The sequence below is a fragment of the Haemaphysalis longicornis genome, unplaced genomic scaffold, assembly GCF_048455015.1.
Source record: "Haemaphysalis longicornis isolate Haplotype H1 unplaced genomic scaffold, Haemaphysalis longicornis Haplotype H1 scaffold_6, whole genome shotgun sequence".
NCBI lineage: Eukaryota > Metazoa > Arthropoda > Arachnida > Ixodida > Ixodidae > Haemaphysalis > Haemaphysalis longicornis.
Genome location: NW_027526407.1, coordinates 59,206,550 through 59,232,349, shown reverse-complemented (window position 1 = coordinate 59,232,349; position 25,800 = coordinate 59,206,550). Strand labels below are relative to the sequence as shown.

Sequence of the window (25,800 nt, the reverse complement as noted above, 5' to 3'; positions counted from 1 at the left end):
TTCTATTCTGATTCCGCAGGGAGCAGTGTAACTGGGCAGGCAGCGAAATTTAATGGCATATCCGGTCCCGTAGCAATCACCCAAATGATAGCATCCGTCCAATCGATTTCTCTCAAGAAGAGATTCATGACGTCACCGATTTTTTTGTGCAGCAGTGTAGTGCTATGTATGGCCACCTTGATAGGACTAAAATGAACCTTTTGTTAAATCATGCACACGGCTCAAGCTTTATACTATTAAACAAGTTGGATTTTGATATCTTAAAGTGCACCAGGTCATCGTTTCGTGTGAGTTTGACAGAATCCCCCCTGTTATTTCGAAGATATAAGGCAGCATTTTTGTGCTTTGATATACTGTATTATTGGCTAAAGATAAGCGTTTTTTTCTCCAACGTGGCAGATTTCTCGGGTACGTCCTATTTTCAAGACAGACACCAAGTCTGGCACAATAATCCATAATGCAGTTTCTCTCCTTTATGTCTGCTCCAACCTGTTTGAGACAGTACTGCCCTACGTGTTGTCAAGTTGTGTACCGGACTTTCTTATACCAAGTACCACAGTTTTATATCGGGAAGGTCTACAACCACAAATCTTGCCCGCTGCATAAGGCAGGAGTCATGAGCAGTTTTAGAGAGGGGCCGCTTGAACCTTTCTCATTGAGATCTGATCAAGACATTTGATGTTTTCTGTCACCCATTGCTACTTCATAAGCGTTTAATGTCTGGTATTGATGCACCACTCGCCGAAATGTTGGAACGTAAATTCACAATCGGCTCTCTTAAGAAATTAATGGCCACACGTTCGCTATAAACGAGTGGCGTGCCCCAAGGCTCCGTTGTAAGCCCGCTCTTGTTTCTATTTTTATTAGTGACGTGTCAGCTGTAATTCAAAAGTGTAGCTTCGTTCTTCATGCTGACAGTCAAAACTATTCAAATGCATTGACACCGCTGAAGATTGTGTAGCTCGTGAGCAAGGAATACCCGCATAATCTAAATGATGTTCAGCTTACAGCCTAAATCTGAATCCAGCAGAAACAGGAAACTTCTCGCTGTGTAGAAACAAACCGCGTTTTATTTAGCTACACTGTAGGTGATGACGCCCTGTCTCGAGTTCACGAGATCAAGGACCTCGGCGTGCTCTTTGACAGCGCCTTAACTTTCTCGTCTCGTGTGCAAATTTACCCGAAATACGCTTCGACCTCTTGGTGCTACATGCAGGTTTCTTCAAGATTTTGGGTGTCCTCATTCGTACGTGGAACTATTCAAGAAACACTGTATTCCTCAATTACAAGATGCCTTTGTCGTGTGGAACGGAACCTGTAAATTTAACAGTCAACGTATGAGCGTCTAGAGAACAAATTTATATTTACAATTATCAATTGTACCGATTTCCTCCTCAGGCTGCAAATTCTGCCCAAATTTCCCATACCTGCCTTCTAAGTTGTCGGCGTACTGGCTGAAACCTTTTTTTCAATACAAACTGCTGCTTGATTTAATTTCGTTCAAGGAGCTGTTTGAACGTATCGGCTTTAGCGTTCCGCAAAAAGTGGCGAGGTTGAACCTTTCTTTGCAGACTGCTGCAACCCTCAGCACGCATTCTCCTCTTTATACAGGGGTGTATCTGTGCACCTGCCACTATAGGAAACTTGATATATTTCAATTCCTCTTCGACAGTGTTGCACCGTGCCGATAGCAGTGACATATTAATTTCTTTTGCAACAGCGGTTGTTTTCTCATATATCGTCCCCATGTCTGCGATGTTTTCGGACAGTTTGCTCTTTGTTGCTTATTCTTCAATAGCCTTTACCTTGTGGCCGTTATTGTTGTTTTGATTGATGATATATTGTGTCATGCTGCTTGCCGTCCATCGCACGCGATTTAGTGCGCGCGAAAAACAACAGGAATGCAATATTTCGGGAATATTTTATGTTCTGTAATTGGTATTTATGAACAATTTGTCTCAGTTTGTTTGATAAATTCTTATTTAATTGCCGCTTTGTGTTATCACGTATTTGTAAATATGTTCCTCTGCCTGTTTGCTTGATCAAACTTGTGCGGCCATTTTATTGTATCCTATTTTATGGTTCGAACATGAGAAACTCTAAATGAGGGAAACTATAAAACCCTCTAAAATTACGTAATGTGAATTTTATTGAAATTAGTGTTTTTTATTTTATTGTTTTTTATTCACTGGCACTTCTTGTTGATTGCTTGTTGACTTTTCTCACCTAGTGTTGTACTTCAGAGTCGTAGTTATTTTTTCAGTTCGCCAAAGCAAAGACTTCGGCTGTTCCAGGGCGCTTGATTCATTGTTGAGCGATATAATAATATTATTATAATATTACTATTATGCCCATTATTACTGTTGTTGCTGTTTGTATGTTTCGAGTCTTAGCGATTGTAGACAATGTTTACTAACAAACGCGGACGCTCTTTGTCCCTAGTGCAACAGAAACAAAAATTACGAGTAGTAAGAGACAGGGAAAGTCACTTACTGTCATACACGCTTAAACCTTACTGCCTCCCTTTTCAGCACTCAATTCGCGATTTTGACGCGACAGCGTTTAAGGGACTGGCATAGGGAAATAAGTGCGATTGGAGAGGACACCATGATTGGTCGATAGGGTCGTGAAGAATGCTAGTCACGTGTGGGGAGCAGGAAGTTTCCATCGTTGCCTACCGCGGTCGACAGAGCACACGTGGGTAAAGGGCGTCACGTGCAGGGGCGGAAAGTTTTCATTCGTTCCAACGTTCGCCAATCGCGCTGCGATCCTGACGTCATCGTTCGCCGACCCGTTCGGCTGGCTCGACGGCGCCCATGACATCTACTGTTTTGGAACGCCTTGTCAGTTGCCTTGTACGAATACGGATGTCAATACATACCTCCTCCTGCCTTTACGGTCCACCCTTAAAGGCGAATCCTAGGCGTGCTCAAAATTTTGGTTCGCCACGGATTTTGGTGATCACATATCATGGTACATTATTTAGTGAGGAGCTCGCCTTCACCCTGCATATTATATCTACCAAGCAGAGAGCTCTGCGACACAGCGACGCAGCTTCCGTTTACAGATAGTCAGCAGAATAACTGGAAACTGGATCGGTTGGTATGGGTTCTATACCAAACAGCTCTAAATCGACGAGCACGGATAGAAAAATGCACAGGACACTTCTCTCCATGTTCGTAGATTTAGCGCTGTTTTGTGCAAGATGAATGTCTGGAAAATGTTCTATCTCTGCGCCTTTCCTGAAGCTATATTCAACTGTTCGCCGCATTATCCTGGAAGAGGCCTCGGTTTATTGGGATGACACCTAAAATCCGAAATTGATAAAGTCCAAATTAAGTTGTTGTCGTTCCTTAGATATCGCTTCCCTGCCTCACCTTCCCGACACAGGATCGGCGGCTATGAGGAGTGCTGACTGGCCTATGCCTATACGCGATAAAACTGGCCTTTACAAATTATTTTTAGCTATTTCGTGGAAACGTTATCTGTGCTGAACTTCTTTCTCAAGTCGACCAAACAGCTCTTTCTGAAACCACAAGAAAATGCCCTTCTTTTGGCACTTTTAGCTGCTATAACAAACAGGCACTAGTCACCTGTTGTGGTGGCAGAGCGCTCGTGAATTTTGATATTTAGAGCGAGCTGTCGGCGTCTCCTGTCGTCGTCGTCCTCGTCTCATAGTCACGGTATCAAAAAACCGGAACACTCGTTTTCCAACGCTTCGCGCTAGAATGTAACACGCACTAAAAGAAAAATGTATAATGAATAAAACCGGTTCAAAATAAACTAACATGATTTTAAGACTTGTGGAACGCTCGCTATCCGCTTCAGCAATCGTCGAGCACAAGCAGAATCTGCTTGTAAACGGGTTATAATTTGTGTTACACTCATGTGCCCACCGGCTGTCGACGCTAGGCCTGATCGGGTCGGGTGGTCGGTCGAAGGAAGAAAAGGCACACTTTCCTGGTGCCGGGGCCTCGTTGATCACCGAGGACCAGCCCCCAGAGCGAGGCGCGGGCATTGCACTGCGCTCGCGTTGACGCCTGCTACTACCACAAACCGTAACATAAATACCCGAGAAAGTGGGAAAACAGCCCCGCCGGTAGCGTAGTGGTCATCGCACCAGACCGGTATTCTGGAGGTCGTGGGTTCGGATCCCACCCGGCGGGCTTTTTTCCACCACTTTCTTACAAAAAAATTTCCTCATCTGTTTCTATGACCTGCCGCATTCCCCCCTGTGCCTTCCGAGGTCTTCTTGACTGCCAACCCTTATTCTGTCTATATATATATATATATATATATATATATATATATATATATATATATATATATATATATATATATATATATATATATATATATATATATATATATATATATATATATAGATATATAAGCCCTGACCAGTTGTACCTCATGGAGTATTTTCAGGCATTAGGAATTGTTTTTAAGCATAGCTGTGAGTTCAAGTGCTGTGTTAAACACTTTTAATAAACACCCCTTCTTCTATCGCAGTTTGGTGTCGAAGTAATTTTTTGTTGCAACAAACACATGCTTCGTTTATACATCCCCTTCGAGACTATGTGGAATCTTCGGGGTCGGTTGCTTTTTTCGAGAGGACATCTTAATCCTCGCAAAGTCCGCCTGACGGATTACCACAGACTTAAGGCTTAAGTCCCCTCGGCGGGCGGCTTAAGCGCGAGTAAAAATAAAGCACGTCGGCGTGCCTGTAGACGATGGGGATTAGTGGCTGCAATACGTCCAGCAACACAACCATGTACCGTAGAACGGCGGTTTCGTAGGAGCTCTATAAGAGAGTCGCGGCGCAGATATTCTGTCGCTGAGCTTATGCCGACCTATTTATCGAGCGCCGACGGACTCTGTAGGCTTCCTACACAAACATTAGTTCTCCAAGTTTTAAGCTCGTGCCGTATAGCTTGCAACTAGTTATTTGCACTATAAATCCTGATTTGGTGATGTTAGTGGCGAGCTCTGAAGTTTGTTATTTGGCTATCTTTGACTGTAGCGACAAAGGAAAAAACTTGCAAACTTAAAAAAGAAACAACTTTACGCAACCACATTCGCTCCGATCACATCAAGGTCAACTTGTGATAAATAAATAATTATGCGCAATATAACAACATACTACAATAAAATGTAACAATAAACTGTAATCAATAAATAAAATAAATTTGCCAAATTAAATACAATTTCGGCAACAGGTCTTAATAAAGCCTACAAGCGGCCCGGCCTTTTGAAGCCAGTAAAAGTGCCCAACCAGGGGAGAATACATAAAAAACTCGTTTATTCATCTGTCACAGGAATCAGTAAAGCACGAAAGTTAAATGTGCAGCGAAATCTGCAGCTGAGCATGATTTGCGGGTCGGTGGCTGTCTTGTGGGTGTGCTTGGCGAGCGACGTCCTGCTGGCGGGTCATTTCTATAACGGATATGACGAAGTGAAATCTTGTATCACGGCATGAAACACTTCAGTGTTAAAATATGAAACCAGAAAAAGAACAACACTAAGTATAACGTACTCTTTAGTACTAAAGGTTGCTTCCCCACAAGAAGACGCTTTGTGCTGGGGTGCACCCTTGACAGGCCGCTTGTTTCGTTGTAATGGCGTCACTTCCGTTACGGATATGACGTCACCGAAATCTTGGTGTGTCAGGGAATCAAACACTTTCGTGTTAAAAAAAATTGGCTGCGCCACTTCTCGCGTCGCTGCAGGTGTCATCGAAAGGCGATAGTCTTCTGCTGCCTCTGCCGTACCAGTCCACCCATTTGAGGTTTGCGCTGCTCAGTTTTGCCGCCATCGCACGGCAGTGCCATCTGGTGGAACTGTTGGGACTTGGAGCTCTAGCCACAAGATTGAGGCTCCGGAGCCAGCCTTGTTTGCAATTCGTGGTTACCACGTTCTGCTCAATGGTATTTTTTGTTTAGTTTTACAGTAGTCAAGGGCACGTCTATTTTTAGTTAAAATAACAGTGCAAACCGTAGTTATGTATCTATGTGCTTCCTCAAATAACCCTAATATTATCTTTTTGCTGAACAATGATGACAAATATGGAGTATCGTCCTAGATTTATGATAGTGAAAATGTTTCGCCTATATAACCGTCTCAAGCATTTATTCCAACTTTATTCAGGTGATTTAATAGAGTGACAGACAAACCAACATTTTCGCGTTTGAATAGCCCAAGCAAGAGTACCGTCTTTAAAAGCGAGAAACCACTTTTGTCGTCTCCGAAAATAACGGCATACAAAGCCGACTCTTAAATACGCGGTCGTTCGCAAACTGCAGGCAACCGTGGGCCCTATATGCACAGCTGTAGCTCGCAGGTGATCGACTTCCATCGACAAATGCATGCTAGACGGTACAGTGAAGCTTTAGAATTATGTCCAGAGTGGGCGTTGTAAAGTTCCGCTTTTGTTTTCACCGGCAGCAGTCTCTTAGGGATCTATAGGAATCCGAAAAAAATATCGTATGGAGAAATTCTATCCATCGACGTCGCAGGCGATGGCTAGAACTTTGACGGTGATAATTGCGGTGACGATGACGATTATGACAGTGAATATTAAACTAATAATATTCACTTTTATTTATTGTTATTACGGCCATGAAGACGGTGGCGGTGATTATGATCATGATGATGAAGATAATTATGCTTAGCAGTCAAAACGGCGCTGGAATTTACCCGCTCGAGTACGTGGCATCATTTAGCTTCACAAGACCGCTACACGAGCACACGTATCAAGACACGCGGCGAAACTGAACCATGTCAAAAGCCGGTCGTCATCGGCTGAACATATCAATGAGCTAGGCCTAATTCGCGGAAGCATACAACCATATGACATAACATCATAGGAGAAAAGGAAAAACTGGGAGAAGAGGATGAGTTGCGGAAACTTCCTCGCTTTAAATGACGCTCTCTAATAGATTACACCAAAATCTCAACGGATTACCCCTAACGTGGTCGACCGCTCTGAATTCCTCCAGGCATGGTTTTGGGACGCAGGTGGTGGTGCCATGCATACGCTTCACAGGCAGCGCAAAGCAGTAGAACGACGAAGAAAAAAGCGATACCGTATGCCACAACACGACCGCGGTGGCTTGGGTACCGTATGCCACAACACGACCGCGGTGGCTTGGGTTAGCGTGTCAGGGACAGACGCCGTGCCAGGGCCCTTGGGTTTGCGGTTCGCGTACGCACGCAGCTGGTTCGGAAACCGTGTCTCCAGCACTTGCGTCACGCTTCACGCCCGCAGCTGGTGCCACGGCATACTGGCTTCGTTTTCCTTTTGCTTTGCAACCATTGAATGGCGCTGTCGGCCTAACCAGGATTGTTCTTGTCCGCTCGAGATGGTGCAACGTTGTCTGTAGCTGTGGCATGCAGCGCGCGTGCAGTTGCCACGTTTATGCAGATTTCGTGTTGTTAGAGCGCCGCTTAAAAACGTAGGGGCGTGGGTGGGCAACATAAACCCCTAAACCGCCGATGTCTTTTTATGAAAACGACACTTGAAAAGAAAATGAAGGAAGCTCACACAAACGCGTACGACGTGAAGGTAGGGAAGCTGTACGCAACCTTCACGACCATCACGACGGTTAAAGTCCACGATTACAGCCGATTTGCTTCTTCTTCGCTGCCGCAACGACATTTAGTTTCTCATTGTTGGTGTAAGGTTGACCTTCTTTGGTTTTCTTTCTTTTTTTTTGTAAATGGTAATCATTGGATATCACATTGGAGGGGCGTACGCTATGACGTGTCTTTCTCGTTCCGAGCAAGTGTCGCCACTATTACGGCGAACGCCGGAGTCTTTCTCGTAGGTGACGGAAGCCGAGTGGCCGGCTGACACGACGTGAGGCCACGTCGCGTTTGCAGGACAAATAAAGATGTTTTTTCTCTCTCTCTCTCTCGTTCCGAGCAAGTGTTGTCATTATGGCGGCGAACGCTGGAGCGTTTTGGCCAACCATGGCCAATATACTTAAACGGCTATGCTTGCCTTGACAAACATGCCCCGGGGACACTGGGCGGTTGCCGCGAAGCACGCACACATGATCGCGTTGCAGGGTGGTCGCCGCAATCTTGGCCAATCTCCCTAAATGGGTATGCCTGGCTCGACAAACGTGCGCAGTGAAACATAGAGTTTCATACTAATTTATACTAGACGGAAATCTGTCGCTGCAGTCGCGGGCCACCGTGGGCGGCGCCATTGCTGCTAGCGACGTTCCTCGCCTGCTTGGCTTTGCTAGCCATACGGCTTCTTTTTTTTTTTTTTGTCTCGAAGCCAAAATCAACGAAAAAAATAACACTTTTTCTTGTTCATCAAGCTTCTAAAAAACTACTGACATTTTGGAGGTTCAATTTTATAATAACAAAACAAATTTCATGAACCATCTACGGTAATATTGTTTTGCAGCCAAAGTCAACTTTTCAGCCTGTTCGTGAGCCATGCCAAGGACAAGTGGAACGTGCCTGCCCGGTACATGACGGCACGCTCGCTGAAGCGCGGCTCCCCTAGACAGTGGCGCCAGATTTCCCTCTGGTATATATTCGTATGAAACTCTATGCAGTGAAGCTGGGCGGTCGCCGCAAGGCCCGCGCTCACGTGCGCGCGCTCGGCAATTTCTGGGTATTTTTAACTGCGGACAGGAAAAATTACGGTTTGCTAAACAGCTTCTCTGTAAAAATTGGTGGAGTCCCACGAAGAGGTTGCAATCAACGTAACGAGAACTCTTCATCCCGGCATACCTGGGTTAAAATTAACTGGCGTTTTGACATTTACTGTTATTTAGTGTTGGTGGTTAGTGTTTAGCTTTATTACGCTTGGCGCAGTTGCAGATTTTTCAGAAATGTGAGTCGTGCTGAGTGCACCAAAACATGCAAGACGTAAAGAAGCACAGTTCAACGCATCAACCTCCCTGGCGAAGACGCTAGCAGCTATACGGGGAGAGACGGTGACACAGGCAGGGATTGGGCTTCCCTAGGCTATCCTCCCTCTACGTATACGCAGTCGCTCACCGTCGCACGGTTTGTGACGTCACGGACTGTGAAAATGGATTGTCGGACATTGGTAAAAGCATGGTTCAAAGAACCGTAACGCTAAAGTGCTTACCCAGTGTTCTAAAACGGCACGGCGTATCTTTTGAATAAGTGTTTTCTCAGTTGTTGCTAGGACATTACTTCTGCTTTGTTCGCGATTTGTGATGTTCCCACATACGTCACGAGAACTGCCACGGATATATAGTCAAAGTTTCTGTCTACGAGCGAGTCAAGTACCATACTTACTGGCGAACAAACGCAAAGAAAACTACGACAGGTTCGATCTTCCTGCTGAAATGAAAATTAAATAGCGTGTGGGCAACTTAACTACTCAAAACAAGTCGCCCTTGTGGGCATTCGGTGCTTGCTCAACAAGTTTCAGTTGTCTTATGCGCAAAAAAATTCAGCGGAATTTTATGTTAAAGCGGGCTGCACCTACCGTTTGCTGTACAAAAGGAAACGGAGACGTTTTGAGTGAAATGAAAGCGCTGATTAGATAATTGGGGCTGTGGATGCGAAGATTCTAGATGATTCAAAAGCGGAATCGAAAGCCACAAAGAGAGCACCTTACTCACAACGCATGTCTACTGTTAGCACTTATCGCACATACAATGTGAAATGACGTTATTAATGACGCATCACTTATCTCCACATTTCGTTTATAAGATCCAAATAATAGAAAAAGGAAGCAAAGACAAAGTTTTCAATTTATATCTTCTGCAGGCTCGGTATTTTGCATGACCCGTCCCGCAATCCTTAACGGAAATTAGTCACCCCCCTTTCCCACCTCTGATGACAGCAATCTCAAAGGGAAGTGTCCAGTACTAAGCTCGCCTCATAAATATGATAGGACAGCCGAGAGAGAGAGAGAGAGAGAGAGAGAGAGAGAGAGAGAGAGAGAGAGAGAGAGAGAGAGAGAGAGAGAGAGAGAGAGAGAGAGAGAGAGAGAGAGAGAGAGAGTTGCTTTATTGGAGGAGAAATGAAAGTCGACTCAGCCGATAGCTGCCTCTCGTGTTGAGGGCACCTCAATCAAGACTGAGTCTAGGAGGGGGATAGACAGGAAAGAGGGTGGACAGAAAAAAGATAGAAAGGGAGAACAAGATGGCGCTTCACAAGCCGCGCAGCATGGACAGCACTGGCGGCATCATAGCGGGTCCGAGAGTCCCGTGTCCTTTAAAAAGTACAGCAGGGTACGGAACACTTTTTCGCGATTTGATGTGTGGCATTCGGGGAACAACGGGTTTGATGAGGTGCATGAAGGCAGTCCCAGTTTCGCATACGGCTCTCTAAGCGCTAATCGAGCCTGTGAATGTTGTGGAAACTCGCACAGTGCATGCGCGAACGGAGAATCGTGCCCAAGTTCTCAGAAGCACACACCTCCACCCACGTCCTTGTCCCACCCGAGATAAATGGGGTTCTCTCAACTGTCCCTCGGAGCATATCCGCCAGTGTGCATCCGAAAAACGCCGGAATAGCGTGAGGCCGTCATGATTCATTGGTATTGGACGTCAGTTTTTAAGCGCCTGCCGTGATTCGGCGCGGTGAGCGACTGCGCTTAATTGAACGGCGTATACATGCTGCGTGGGACAGCCTTCTGACACCCACGATCTCATTAGGCGATCACCGAGAGCGCGGGCCAGCCCTTAAAAAATTTAGTCAGAATTCTTCTCCCACGACTGTCGTTAAATGTGAAGCATTGTTGTGCTTCGTAGAATTACGCGCAGAATATTTTGCAATTAGTTGAAATAACATCAAAATTGTTCGAAAATTGCTCGGCAAAATTGCACGGAATTTTTTGGCATTGTTAGATGCCGTAGGGCGAGAATACGGCGACAGCTGTTGTGTCGTATTCAAGCGAATTTTGGATGGATGGCTAGCCCATAGTTTCATACTAATACGTGCTGGAGGGAAATCTGTCGCTGTAATCGCGTGCCGTCATGGGCGCCGCCGTAGCATCTGGAAGCGTTCGTCTTGGACTCGGCTTGGATTGCAACGGGCCGTCTCGTGGCCCCTGGCGACAAAGGCAACTGCAGGAGCAACAGTTTTTTTTTTTTTCTTGTTCAAGCTGAATCAAGGTTTCTTAATAATTCTTGTCGAAGAAGTTTTCAATTAGAACTTTTATGTTTATAAAAAACTAACAAGAATTTTATGGACAACAATTACGGTTTTTGCAGCCTCGCGCAACTTTTGAGTTGGTTGGCGAGCCATTCCAAGTTACCATTTCAGCCATTCCAAGTCATTCCGAGCCAATCCAAGTAGCCATTCCAAGAAAAAGCGTTCCGTATACGGAACGCTTTTCCTCTGTACATGGCGGCACGCTCGCTGAAGCGGGGCTCCCCTCTACACTAGCGCTTGATTTCACTAGTGTAGGCCAGCCAACTAGCCAGCTATACAGTGAATCAGCAGGCCAACCAGCTATCTAGACGGCCACGCACTAGCTTAGCTGACAGGAAGAGTGGTTTCGGCTGGAGTGCTCAGAGCACATAAGCATAAATCATGCTGACTTCCATGGCCATCGCAAGAAGCCAACCAGCTTCAACTTGAACGGTTTATGTTCAAGATGTCCCAAGCTACGAACATCCCCCCTTCTACTTCGGCTTCCCCCACTTCACCTAGCGTCTTCCTGATGTAATAAAGGCTATCTCTCTCTCCTATAAAAAGAAGCGGGGGAAAAAGATAGCAAATACCATGACATTATTCGCATTTCTGTAATGCCTGAAGCTTCTTGTTATTACTTGACCTTTATATCGAGCAGGTGTGTATAACACTCCTCGCAAGAGCTTTCTAGGAATTAATAGCGTGGGCATCAAAAATAAAAACACTTTACATTCCTTTTGTTCAAGACTACACGATGAGTAGAATTTATTTTTTTTCCGAGAGAAAGTATCGTTATGATTAAAGCACCATGCTACGCAGTTACAAAGTTGTGAGTACGCCGCTTTCATGACAGAATAATATTTCTGAACTTCATTACATTTGGAGCACGGGCAATACAGCGCGGAGAGACTATTCTTTCAAAGAAAAGATCTGAATTGAGTCGTCTCGGAGGGCGTTATACCTGTGTAGCCATGTTTATCCGTCTGTGCGCGCGTTACTGTGTTATGTTGAAAGCATTACCGGGCATCGTATGGGTGATTTTAGATGCGACGCTCAGAGCATCTCTTGTCGGCGGCCCTGTCCTTCCTGCGTGCGTCCGTTGTTGTCCGCGTGCGTCCGTTGTTGTCCGCAGCCACTCTCCCCCTCTCCTTTCCGATAGCGAACACTCTCTCACCAGAGGCATTGGATTGGATTCGATTGGATTGGCTTGGCTTGGCTTGGATTGGATTGGATTGGATTTGGATTGGATTGGATTAAAGTGGATTGTGTTGGATTGTGTTGCGTCATAGCCGGGGCACTCTCTCTCTCCGCGGTCTCCTCTCCTTCGGGCGCGCTGCGCATATAACCGGTGTGCCGCTCTCCGGCGGCCTTTCGGTCGACGGTTGCTCTCCGCTTGCGATTGAACCCCCCTCAGCGTCGCATCACACCAGTGTTCCCGCCGGGAAGGTGGGCGTAATTTTTGTGTTATTCCGGCGCCCGTTTGTGAGTATTCTGCCTCGGCCGGATTCCAGGTGGGGCTTTTCTGGTCCTTTCACTAATAAATCATCGCTGGGTACTGGTTCAGGACGAATGGCGTATGAATGGGTTCCCGGACACGCTTAATCCTCTTTCGTGAGGTTTTTGTTTTAACTATACGGGCATCCAAGGTTAAAACAGCTCAGCGGTCGTCTGAGAGGCTAGCTGTCCGATTTCGAGGTAGTCAAGGCCCAGAACCAGCTAAGGGTAGTCCGAGTGTAGCCCGTGTGCAGCCCTAGTGCAACAGAAGTGCTGTTCAAGCAATTACTGCAATGTACCCGAGCAGACGAAAAGTGCGTCGGTGCAGATGCGGCGCGTGAACGTATACTCTCAAGTTGTCGCCTGTAAAGTTCATAAGGCATAGTAAAGGTGCTGGCGCTGACGTCATTACAACGCTCTGACGTGACACCTAGCTACGTCGACATAACGTCTGCTAGCGCTTGAAAATATTTCACGCCTAGGACCCGAACTCTTCCGAATCCTGCGCGTAATAAGCAGTCTTAAGTCCGTTCTTGCACTGTGTAGCGGTATGGGTTACCAGCTAGCCGAAACCGGTACTCTTTCAGTCTTAAGTGTCTGTGCGAATTTTTTTCTTCGCTCTGCCGACTTTTCACAGCATGCGTGTTTAGAGAACACGTGTCCATTATGTTTCATATTTTAGGAGATCCCAGGAGGTCGTGTCAAACAAAAAAATTCCGAGCCATCTCCACTAACGTGAATTCTGGAAGGGCGAAGCATACAGTTTATAAGTGCATTCTTGGCGCCTTGGCGTTTTTGCCAACGGAGATGAAACCGTTGTGGGGTAGACGTATACACCTTTGCTATAAAAGCCTCTTGTCTTTGAAGCAGGAAGCTCTAGCGCGAGGCGTAAACGAGTGTCCCGGTGTTTTTTTAGAACGCGTTACCGTCTAGTGGGAGGCGTCAACGAGTTTCCCGGTGGGTCAGCACCATGACTATATGAGACGACGCCTACGACGACGACATGAGACGCCGAAAGCCCCAGCTCCATAGACGCTTCGCCACAAAAATGCCGCGTGTCGCGATGTTCAACCACCCCTGGGCACATCCAGACGCTGTAACTGCGTCGGGCCGTATATTTTGGAACGCTTCCAATTGGTTTTGAAAGGAGAAAATGGAAGTGAGGTTGGTGAGATGGGGCTACAGGTTGGCAGTGAAACAATTTGGGCGCCATAATAAATCCGGGAATAATTCCTGCAACTAGTCATTGCTTTATTCCCGCAGACGTCGACAAGCGAAGGAGCTCATTGGTGTTGTTGATGCACTTATGGCAGTACTAAGGACGAAATATGCTTTCCGCTGTCAACAATGATCCTACTTTTTCCGCGTTTTAACTAAACCCTCGCTATAACGAAGTACCCTGTACAGGAAACTGACTTTGTTATAAATGGTACTTAGTCAAATGCTCAGATTACTTGCTCTCTTTTCGAGTGCGTTTCCTTTTACCATTTAGACATTCGTTTCCGTCTTCGCGGGCAGTACGTCCGTCATGTTAAGTCCAGTTCCAATTCGAACGAAGCCGGCAACGAAGACCGCTTTGCGAAGACAGCGTCGAATTCAACAACGGTGCAAGCTACCTTCCTGTCTAAAGCTAGAAAACGACGCTAGCGCCACCTTTTTACATAATATTATCGTAACAAACAAGCCTTTTCTTTCATTCAAGTATTTACAAATATTTGCTACTGGTAAATATGTTATTGTTTATAATAAAAAGGCTATAATTTTTTTTACGAAACTACGGCTTGAGTTTGTTAACGTCTGCTACGAGGTTGTCGTCCGCGTTGGTGACCGCTGCGCCGTTCCGATTTTTGTTCCTTTAAACGTCGAAGTTTAAACATTTTGTTCCTTTAAAAGAATCGAGAACTTTAATAAAGCGACTTCGTTAATCCGGGGTTTTCGTTTAACGAAATGGCATCTTGTTTTAAACTGCGATTTCTTGACTTACGTATGACACGCGGCTGAACTTGTTAACTGAACTGCGCGTCCGGTGCGATGTGATCAGCGCACGAACTCGGGCTTTATCATCTTTTGGCAGGACTAGGGGGGAAAAAAGTCTGCGTTGGAATTTTTAAAGCGAAGCTTTCGTTGCATCACTGACGGCGACCGCACGCGAAAATACGCTGCAGTAAAGTGAACTTTGACAATGACGATGATCGTGGGTGAAGAAAAAGATGGTTGAAACGCGAAGCTTTTGTTTGCTCGAAAGGAGATGTCTGCAAAGCCAAAAGTCAAAGCCAAAATCCAAATCGTTAGGCGCAAAATGCACTGCAGGTGAGCCAACTTGCACAATGCGTTTCTGGGCACATCAAGCGCAGGTGCGCAGTCAACACTTTATCCCTGGCCAATCTCCCCGAGTGGTTACGGTCCAAACACATCAAGGGCATTTTCTTCTTCTTCTTCTTCTTGTTGTTGTTGTTGTTCTTCTTCTTCTTCTTCTTCTTGTTCTTCTTCTTCTTGTTCTTCTTCTTCTTCTTCTTCTTCTTCTAAGTCCCAACTCGGACGAATATGAATGCATCGCTCATGACATTGGGCTTCGATTCGGCTGGGTTTGCGGCGGAAGAAAGCTTCGCGTTTCAACTATTTTTGTTGGTATACCCAAGGATGTTTGAATTCTTTTTCACGTCCTTGTTTTCGCTGCGTGTTTCTGCGCCGAGGTGATGAAATCCGGTCGCAAGTCGACCCCTGTCGTGTTCCGTTTCGCTGCGTCGTTTCGTCCCTTTTCCGTGCCGATGCACGACGTTTTCATCGCGGTCGTATACACACAGGCTGCGCAGGTTTTCGATCAAGTAGCGCGCGAAGAGGTGAACGGAAATAGTTGAGCGAGCTCCTTTTTTTTTTTTTTTTTTTTTGCGGGCGGTTGTTGACTGGCGTTCTTACTCTTTTTATGTTTAGCTTCCACTTTTCCCGCGTTCTAGTAAATTTGAATCGGCGTCAAATTCCCGGCGCGCAGCACCACGCCAGCAGTCACCGTCTTTTCACGCCGGAAATGTTGCAGGAAACGTCGTTTCTTCCCGGAACGATTCGCTGGTTATTCAGACCGGAATTTTTTCTTCTTCTGTTTTGCTTTTTTTGCTCGCTTTCGTCAAGCACGAACTCGCACAGTGCAGGATAGGAGCAGGTGGAAGTCAGTGGAGCCGCCTTAACCTCGCATTTGGCATGAGTAGGAATCTAGCAATGCATATATGAGTAATGACGATGATTGTGATGGTGGGGGTGATGATTATGATGGCGAAGTAGGGGTCGGGGATGATGATGATGATGGTGTTTATAATGATGACGATGACGGGGATGATGGTGGTGATGATGGTGGCGGTGAGGTAGTGGCCGGTGATGATGTAATGATAACAGTGATTACGCTGAAGATTTTTTATTGGCCGTGTCTAGAGTGCCGTCCCACCGTATTATAAGCACTCCACTATATCGACGTCCACCGGCGTTTTATAACAAAATTGCCGCGTCTGGCAGTACATCGCTCTAGATAACGTGAAGCTTGGTAACCTGACCTAAACATAACATAAGATAACCTAACGCACACAAAGAAATCATTTGAAACACCAAAACTAACCTAAGGCATAAAAATTACACGTCAATTAAATAATGAAAATAAAACAGCCGAGGCAAGAGCCGGTCTCGAACCGTCGACTTTGGGACCAAGAAGCTAAGACGGATCCTCTACACTACAACGACAGACTCTTTGGCCGGTGCTAGGCTAGTGTTAAATATTCGAATGTCTTCGGACGGCACACTAGCCATGCCTGCAACGATCAGCTAGAGTGCCGTCGGACGGCACTCTAAACATTGCGTTTATTGTTTTGCCAGGGTGCCAAAACTGCCTCAACTCACTGTTACGACGTATGTCTCTGTGCAGGATGGCGTTCGTACAGCTCCAAGTGACTGGTTGAGCCCGTACGAGTGAACGACAACTCCGCAGCTCCAAGCCTCGTGAGTTACTATACCCGACTTCACGTAGACGCTGGGATTCCATGGTTAAATTTTGTTGCATTCACCTGCTATTACCTAGCGGTTCTTTCCACGAATTGGCGCCAAACAGTCAGCACTTTTAATCTGTTGCGGAAGATCGCCTTCTTGTCTACTGGGTGCAGTGGCACGTCCTTCGTTCCGACATTGCACGAATTAATGATATACCCTCCTTCCAGACATTATTTTTGTTTGAGATGTTCGTCAAAACTCCCCTTGATCGACTGTTGGCGGGATTTAGTCGAATGAATTGCGGGAGGGGCACACGTTTCAGTACGGGAAACGTAGTTCTGCTTCCCAGACTTACAAAATGCAAGCAATTACGTTTTCTTATTTCATGAACAACTAAAAAACTGATGGCCCTGTTTCTTCACCGCGTATACGTCTCAAGCCACGAGCGAGCGATGCTGTTGTCATTTCCTGTAAGCCTAACGCTTCGCAGCACCGAGTTAGGGCTTCAGTGTACAGCTTTGTCTACGACTTCGTAAAATCCGCTTCTACGCATGCATTAAATCCTCGCTTTGACAAAGACCTGAAGACAGAACTCGGGGATCGTTATAAGCGATTTCGTAAAAAGGGAGTTTATTTGCTCTCTGTGGATAAAGGAGGTATATGTACACGATTGAATAGTCACAGCAAGAAACAAGATTTATAGTAACGGTTCGGCCGAATCGTTCGATGAAATCTTATTATGCTTTTTGGTATGACTATTCAATCGTGTAGTTGAGCTTTTAGTTAGGAACCTTTTTTCTGAACTATATAGATATATATTGTTAAGGCAACACTAAAACAGCTTAAGTTAACCCACACTCCTCGTTGAGTTCAGCCCGCCATTCTGTATTTGCGAACTTGAATAGGTTCTAGCAGGCGAGATGTCCTCGATTGTACCAATTATGTTGCGCGCTTTCTAGATGAAGTGCACTCACCTTATCAACGTAGCGCGGTCCATTACTGAATTTTGTCTCTTCATAACAACCGCTGCGAATAGACAAAGGTAAAAGGTGCGAATCCTATGAAGAAGGAAGGAAGGGTGTAGAAGGAAAGCAGGAATGTTAACCTGCCTACAGCCTAGTTTGCTACCCTGCACGTTGGAAAGGGAACATAGGCAAAAAAAAAGAGAAATCACAAAATGAAGAAAAGTTGGAGCAGACAGGTATGCCCAGCGCTGAAGCACTAAACGTTCAAGTTCACTTATTGCCACTGGAGGCTTTCAGTCTATAGTCTGGTGTTTAAGTTCGTCGCCCGTAGAAAGCGTAAGAGTTCCTTAGTCGCCTTCTGAATGGATGACACAGAAGGCCAGTGACACAGAATCTTCTGCCCCGAAAATGGCCGCCGAGAGTCCAGGTTCCTCAGTGCACTGCGAATCCTATGATGAGTATACTGGGGCATGCAGGGTGATGAGTTTGTTGAAAATTTCAGTGTTGATTTTTAGTGATGATGATTCAGTGATGATTTTGCCACCCTTACCGCCGTGTTTTCGTTATCCGCGGTGTTAATACGAAAGCCTTGCGTCTCTGTTTCAAGGTCGCGTTCTGAGGTACAGAAAAGCGTACAAAAAGTTGTGAAGTACAAAAATCGGAGTGCGCGCCGGGAAAGAGAAATGCCAGCGCCGGAAGAGTGTTTTGGGATATGCCTTGTATGCGTCGCCGCGTGGGTTAGAGCTTCATTTTACATCGCTATGGGGGACGACGCACCATGGCCAAGTCGCGGGCGGCGACGTCCAAGAAAGTACGCCACGGCGGTAGAGGATAGAACAGCTTGGAACGCCGCTCGTCGTAATCGCCGTCGGGGGGAAGCGGCCATGGATGATTCTTCGGCAGCGGCCCGACGACAGCAGCGTGAAAGTTCAACAAAAAGTTCCAAGGCAGATGAACAGGAGGTCTAACTAGGCTTTCGCTTCAGCATTCTTAGAAAGTTCTAAGCATCTCTCGTAATTTTTTTATTTTTATTTCACTCTGTAAAGCTTGGTAAGACCAGAGAGTCCCGCTCTGCGCCACTCGCAATAGCGCCATTAGAGCTCTTGTCGGAACGACGTTCTTCGTGATTTAAGAGCTGCAGTGGAAAGATTAAATGCAAGTGCGAAGAAAGCGGGCCAAAAAGAGATTTGCGCCGTGCGAACCCGTTAGGCACTCGAGCTCGACGGGAAATATCGCCGGAGTAAGTAGATCTCCATTTCGGCGGATTTGTTTCTTTAGCAGCAGTCCTCCGCGACGGGACGCGCGTAGACACTTGGAATAATCAGGCAGCTCGAGCTACCAGAACCACATTTTCGGCAGTCCGGACATGGGCCGCTTTAAATAAATTTTGATCTCTCTCTCTCGAGTTACTGAGCTGCTGTACTTCCTCGCGCTAGAAGTAAAATGGCGCGACATCATCGCCTAATCCACTCCTCGGTCTGCATTGCTGCGGCTGCGCAGATATTCTCGATGCCTTGTCACGTAATGTGGCGTCACTTTGCAGCGCAGCCGGAAAATAGCTCGCTACGGCAAAGGAAACCGATAATTACTATTCTTTCGGTGCGAAATTCAAAGACAGATGACTGATTCATTAATCTATGGAATCTTTGCATAACGGAAGAAAGGCGTTCTCCCTCTACTCTGAACTCACATTTACGTAAATATCGATTCGATTGTAGATCAAGGAAGTCCGAGCACACCTCAGCACTTCCTATTGGTTGCGATTGCAAATGCATTGAACGTCTGGTTGAACGTCTGAGTTGTTTTGCTTCCTCCCTGCATTAACGTCCAAGGGCTTAGTAGTCCTGCCGCTTGATACGCTTTTCTTTGCTGTCCGCCTTGACGCTTTCGAGTGGCTTCGATCTGCCTCCTGCGCATTGCACTGCTGCTCGTCCCTGCCGCCTTATAATGGGAGAGTTGACGGCGATGGTGATTTCCGCTGCTTGGACGTTCTCTCGCTCGGTTGCGTTCTTCCGCTCTCTCTACTGCAATGTATACATGCGTGTGCGGCCACCTCTCACTACATCCGAGCTAAAGCTCGAGTTTTGGAACGGCTTGTGCAATGGAACGCTTCGAAAGCAGCTGTTTTTGCAGTCGCAGTCGCCTATGCTGGCTTTTCGCCGAATGGCCGGCTGATTACTTTCGCATTAAACGCCAAGGTACGCGTGGGCAAGAACAACGCCTAGAAAGGTTGACCTTGTCATCTCCAGGCAACAACCGAAGCATCACATTATCGATGGCTGCTGCACGCTTTCCCGGCGATAACAACACGACAGGCTCTGTTTTCTGACAGGTGCACCTACTCCCATAACGCACACATCAGATAAATTTCCCACGGGAGGCTCGCGCGTATACGCATGCGCACAGGCTCCAACGGAGCAATCACCTGCTAGGTAAAAGAAAGGAGCCCGAGCATTTACCCTGGTTCAGTATTTTGTTCTTCTCCTGGGGGGATCAAAAGCCACCGTCTTCGTTTCGTGACACATTTTATGGGGAAATCCGTCACAAGTCACCTCTTATGCCGCGATGACACGCCGTCGCAATAGGCTTCTTTGTCTAGAACGTGTTTGTGCTGATATGACGCGACCCTTGCATGCGGATGAATCGCCAATGAAGCTAGGAGGAGGTCGAACATCGGTATCGACCTCGTTGCGTAACCTGCTGCTCTCTCGATACGCGACCGTAGCACACATCCGCACAAAAATAACGAAGAAAACACTTGCACGCGAAGTAGACAGAAAAACAAACGAAACTAGCCCGCCTAATCAAGTCACGGTCCCCAGCCCCCAAATGCAGGCGTGCGTGGTAGTAGCTGTAGTACTATACGCACACGACGCGCTCTAAGCAGCCGTTTTTGCGGCACGACCTCCCATTGCTGTCTGCCTACGAAACGAGTTCTCCCGCTTTACTTGTCTATTTACTTCGGGCTCGTCGCTGTTGTCATTCCTCCTGGCGTGCACCTGTAGAAGGCTGTCGTATGGGTGCAGCTATTTGGGAGACTGCGCAGCCAGTGGCCGGGTGTGCGTGCATTGTTTATGTATGTATGTATGTATGTATGTATGTATGTATGTATGTATGTATGTATGTATGTATGTATGTATGTATGTATGTATGTATGTATGTATGTATGTATGTATGTATGTATGTATGTATGTATGTATGTATGTATGTATGTATGTATGTATGTATGTATGTATGTATGTATGTATGTATGTATGTATGTATGTATGTATGTATGTATGTATGTATGTATGTATGTATGTATGTATGTATGTATGTATGTATGTATGTATGTATGTATGTATGTATGTATGCATGCATGTATGTACGTATGTATGTATGTATTATGCATGTGTGTATGTATGTATGTATGTATGTATGTATGTATGTATGTATGTATGTATGTATGTATGTATGTATGTATGTATGTATGTATGTATGTATGTATGTATGTATACATCCATGTAAGTTTGTATCTGCCTTTCAAGATATGTTTTTCCTTCTCGGTACGGCCAACCTACGCCGCATATGTACTCAATTACATCATGCAGAGTTTTGCGTCTGCTTGCTGCCTGTTAACCATGGCCGCAGCCTAGTCAAGTTGCTGTAATGCAGCATTTTTTCGGTCGCCATTTTTTTTTCACTCTGTATTTTTCTGGTGAAAAATAAAACAACTGAATGGGAACGTATTCATGCATGAATGTAGGCTTGTACGTATGTACAGACGCACATACACTAGTATGGCGTCCATCGGCATCTGTTCTAGCGTTCCTCGTGGCTCGCAGAAGTAAAACTGTTATTAACAAACTTTGTTGACGAGCTTTGTTATAAATAAAGTTGGCTTTCAAAGGTATCACAGTCCCGATAAGCTTTCCGAAGCCCTGCGGTGTAACCTGTGGCTCTAAACTTCGATGTTTGCTGAATCTGATTTGAACGGTGTGGGAAAATCAATGACAGTATGTTCGCCTTGAAAGAAATCACGATTCTTACACTTTATTTATTTCGCATAGGAGTTTCAAAAATGGTTTTTAGGGGCGCATTGTTCCGGAATAGGAGGAATTATTTGATTGCTACCGTGTTGGGAATCCGTTCAGAACACGAAAAAAAGTAGACATGTTTACGAAATAGATCAAAGCACCTTTCTTAAGGGAAGAATGGGTTGAAAGCCAAGCTTTCTCACATGCAACCTGGGTGAAAGTCATGGCCCAAAATCCTAACAGTTCTGACCATGTCGAAAGGGCGCAATCATATAGACGTTGGCATCATAATGCGAAGAACCGAGGATTCCGACACGGGAAACGTTTTTTTTTTTTTAACGCGAAAGTGTTTTATGCCGGGGTACACAAACCTCACCGACGTCATATCCGTCACGGAAATGACATCACCAGAAAAAGTTCCATTGGCGTGGTGGCGCCAGGATTCGAGCCCGTCATCAGTCTGTTCGCAACGGGAGGTGTGAAATGCTCTGCCAAATGAGCCATGAAATCATGTCCGGGTGGCTGTACGAACGCGCCTTATGTCCTTCCTCTACCTTCTCCATTCAGATGGTGCTGCCGTCTAGGAGAGGCGAACTGAAGTAGTGCGTCATGACGCTAATGAGCGCCGATAGTTGGTGCCCCGATAGGGCAGCTTGTAGCAGCGGAAGCTGCTGTGTGTTTATCTGCGCGCCGCCTATATTGAAGGCCGCTCAGCTTGTGTAACGCTGCCGCGTTCGCCAGCAGGACGTCGCTCGCCAAGCACACCCACAAACCCGCAAATCACGCTCCTTTCGCTGTAGCGGACCGTGACTTCGCCGAAGGATTCGCTGACAACCCGTTCGGTTTCGTTCGAACGGTTTGCGAGCGCCTGAGGTTTCAATCGGATTTACGCAATGCTCCGGTGCGTGTAATCCAGTGTCTAATGTTGATGCCTCTAACGGTGCCATAACGACGAAATATACATAGCGATGTGCAAGTTCATATCGATGCACAATAAACATTCAAATTATCCTGTGAAGGCGGCACATTTCTCTTCCGTGTTTTACCAATTCCTATGAAAGAAGGATGAACCAAATTTTTTTAGGGCGCTTGATGTGCCTTTTAAAACCAAGTGTAAAATTGGTTTTCCTGCAATGCGTTTTGCGCGACGACCGACACTGTCCGGGAGGCATAGAAAGCTTAGTTTTAAAACATTCTTGTTGGGTGTGCTTATTTCCTCTTTTACGGATAGTCTGTCTGCACTAAACCACCGTTACATCAATGCGACATCAGGCTGGTTATGGCTTTTGAAACTTTACAAACGTGTATATATAAATTACAGTCGAACCTCGTTTCAACGAAGTAGTATCGAAACAGCAAATTAGTTCGTTGTATCCGATAGTCGTTGTAACAGTAGAATCGGCTCAACAAATAGGCAATCTGGCTTGCACAAAATAGTTGCTACAAAAATGAATTTTTAAGGCGTCGAACCCACTATAAACAAGGTAACCCTGTTCCATTTCAAGCTCGATGAACCAGAACATGAGTACGTGAAATTAACACAGAACGAAGTTTACTTTACAAAACAGGCCTGCGTCTTTATTTATTTGATGACGGATGTGATGCCCCTTTGGTGGCTACTCACAGCACTGAGCAGGATGAAGTTTTCCACACTGTCCACGAACAAAAAGGCCTTTATACTTCTGCAGTTCCGGATGACGGTTTTGTTGTTTTTTTTTTTAAGTAGTTTCTCAGACTCCTGGTCAAATATTTCTTCATTATATCCAATATCGAGCGCGGCTCTCGCGGTTTCAGTTTTGTTATAAAAGAATAACTGTCATTGAAATAAAGCGTGACCAACCAAAGCCCGTATTTAGTTCGCTATAACCGATAGTTTGCTATATCGGTGTTCGTTATAACGAGGTTCAACTGTATTCTCAAAACCAAAGTGTTTTCTGTGACGTGCAAATGCATGACTGGGGATGAAGCAAGGCGTAATTTGAACGGACTTTGTTTCATGAAACTCTTGCTTGCTTGAAAGAAACGTCCTCTTATGAAAACTTCTGGCTACATGCCGCGCTGGCTCAGTGGTTAAGGCGTTGCGCTGCTGAGCGCAACGTCGCGGGTTCGATTCCCGGCCGCGGCGGCCGCTTTTCTGATGGAGGCGAAAAGCAAAAACGCCCGTGTGTACGAGATTTCGGCGCACGTTAAAGATCCCCAGGTGGTCGAAATTAATCCGGAGCCCTCCACTACGGCGCGCCTCTTCGCCTGCGCTGCGTCGGCGCGTTAAACACTACAATCAATCAATACTTCAGATGGTTGGTGAACATCTGATGAGGTTCAAATGCTAACATGAATAATAAAAATAAGAAAAGGAAAAACGAAAGAAAATCCACCAGACGGACACACGCACACACATACAAAAAACGACAGAGGCAGTCACAGGCTGGAGTAGAGTCTACAGTCTCTAAGAAAACTCACAAGAGCTTTAAAACCCCCCACCTCACTATCTTCGCTCTTCCAGGGGCCTAAAACGTCTCCATGCTGAGATTTCTTTCCCGTAATAAACTTCGCGCTGTCGTTCGCGCCGAGTTGAAACGTGGACAAACACAGAACAGGTGTTCAGTGTCTTCTCTTACACCGCAAAGGGGACACAGAGGTGATGCCACCAGACCCATTTTGTTAAGAAAGCTTTTGGTATAGGCTACTTTGAGGCGCAGGCGGTGAATAGGCGAAAGTTTCTTTAAGAGCGTTCGAACAGCGTGCTTCAGCTGGCCACACGGCCTTTATCCCCTTTGTTTCATTATTCTGAGCTAACACATACGCTTCAAAACTGGCGCTCCCTTCAAGATTCCGTGACCGTGCGAACGACATCCTCGCATCAAGAGCAGTGACTCGTTCAGCCTCCGTACCTGCTGCGTTAGGCCGGCACGCCGTGACGTCACTGACATCAAGTGACGTGACGAGAAGGCCTAGAAGGAAAGCTTATCTAGGAGGTACTGGCCTGGCTTAATGGGCAACTCGGAGCAATGCCGACGTGAGCGAAAACTGTCACATGTCGAATCACGCACGACCTACATGTCGCAACGGTGACACGCACTTATAAAAAAAATTCCCGCTCGAAATTGTGTTCTCTGAAACGAGTCTCTCTCTCTCTCTCTCTCTCTCTCTCTCTCTCTCTCTCTCTCTCTCTCTCTCTCTCTCTCTCTCTCTCTCTCTCTCTCTCTCTCTCTCTCTCTTCTGGGGCGCCAGTGCCGACAAGAGCACTTCCTGTTGGTAGGCGTGGCTTGGGGAACTTCGCTGTTCCCAAAACGCAACTCACGTCGCTCGTCTTTCCAAGCCGCCCCGCTTTAAACCTGTGCTTTTTGTGAGGTAATAAAACGCTCAGAGTGAGCTTAGAGTTGGGCTGACGTGCGTTTTGCGTCTGTCCGAACTGCCAACCTTCGTGCACTCCCGGAGCGCTTCACATGGCCGACAAAGTAACGCACCGAATCGTTAAGCCTAACTTTGTCCGTTGTGTGCGCCGATTAACACTGGAAGGGTTTGTGGTACCTGTATATGTGTGTATCCGCTCGCCGATACAGCGTGTGCGGCGGTTGATCCTTTTTGTCAGCCCGAAGAATGTCCAACGAACAAAAAAAATGGGTAATAATGGGTCCTAACGCTCAGGACAGGTCTTCGTGGTGGAACAAATTATAGCAGCGGAAAAACTAATGTCCTGCTTGTGCTACATGGTTCGTAAGAAAAGGAATAGCTAAATATTTCTAAAAAGTGAGGACCTAGTAAGTTTCTTTGTGGAGCTCGACGAGAAGTCCACGCGTATTTATTATATTTCTGCAGAAAAAGCATACTGAAAACAAAACAAATGACATGCATCACCATGGAGGGGAGGAAGCCGTCATCTCCGTTTTGTTTCAGCAGTGTTTTAGACCACACAACTACCGTGCTTTTTGTATTTCCAGTAAATCTGATGTCTTCTTGGTTTTCACGGGGGTATTGCATTGATAACAAATCCTTGTTATTTTTCTTTTTACCGGGGCAGGTGTTCTTATGAACCACGACACCATTAGCTATGCGCTCAAAGAAGGGCGCTAGTTCACAATGCCACAGGATTCCTCGCTCACGCAACCGAAACGCTAGAACGCAGCCGATGATCGGCAGCGCGATTGCGACTCATAGCTTCGTTTCAAACGCACTGCGCATGCGCGAAAATTTGGCGGGAACGCAGGCAGGCTGCT

At 46.1% G+C, this 25,800-nt stretch overlaps 1 protein-coding gene across 2 annotated transcripts in view; it reads left to right on the top strand.

Annotated features, from left to right (window-relative positions):
• The window catches only part of LOC144142764 (synaptotagmin-1-like), a 198,015-nt gene that overhangs the window by 22,388 nt on the left and 149,827 nt on the right, over positions 1–25,800 (top strand). For both annotated transcript variants that reach the window (XM_077674469.1, XM_077674466.1), the window contains exon 2: positions 16,541–16,614. The gene's annotated coding sequence lies outside the window, so the exon portion shown is untranslated. The remainder of the gene's footprint in view (positions 1–16,540; positions 16,615–25,800) is intronic.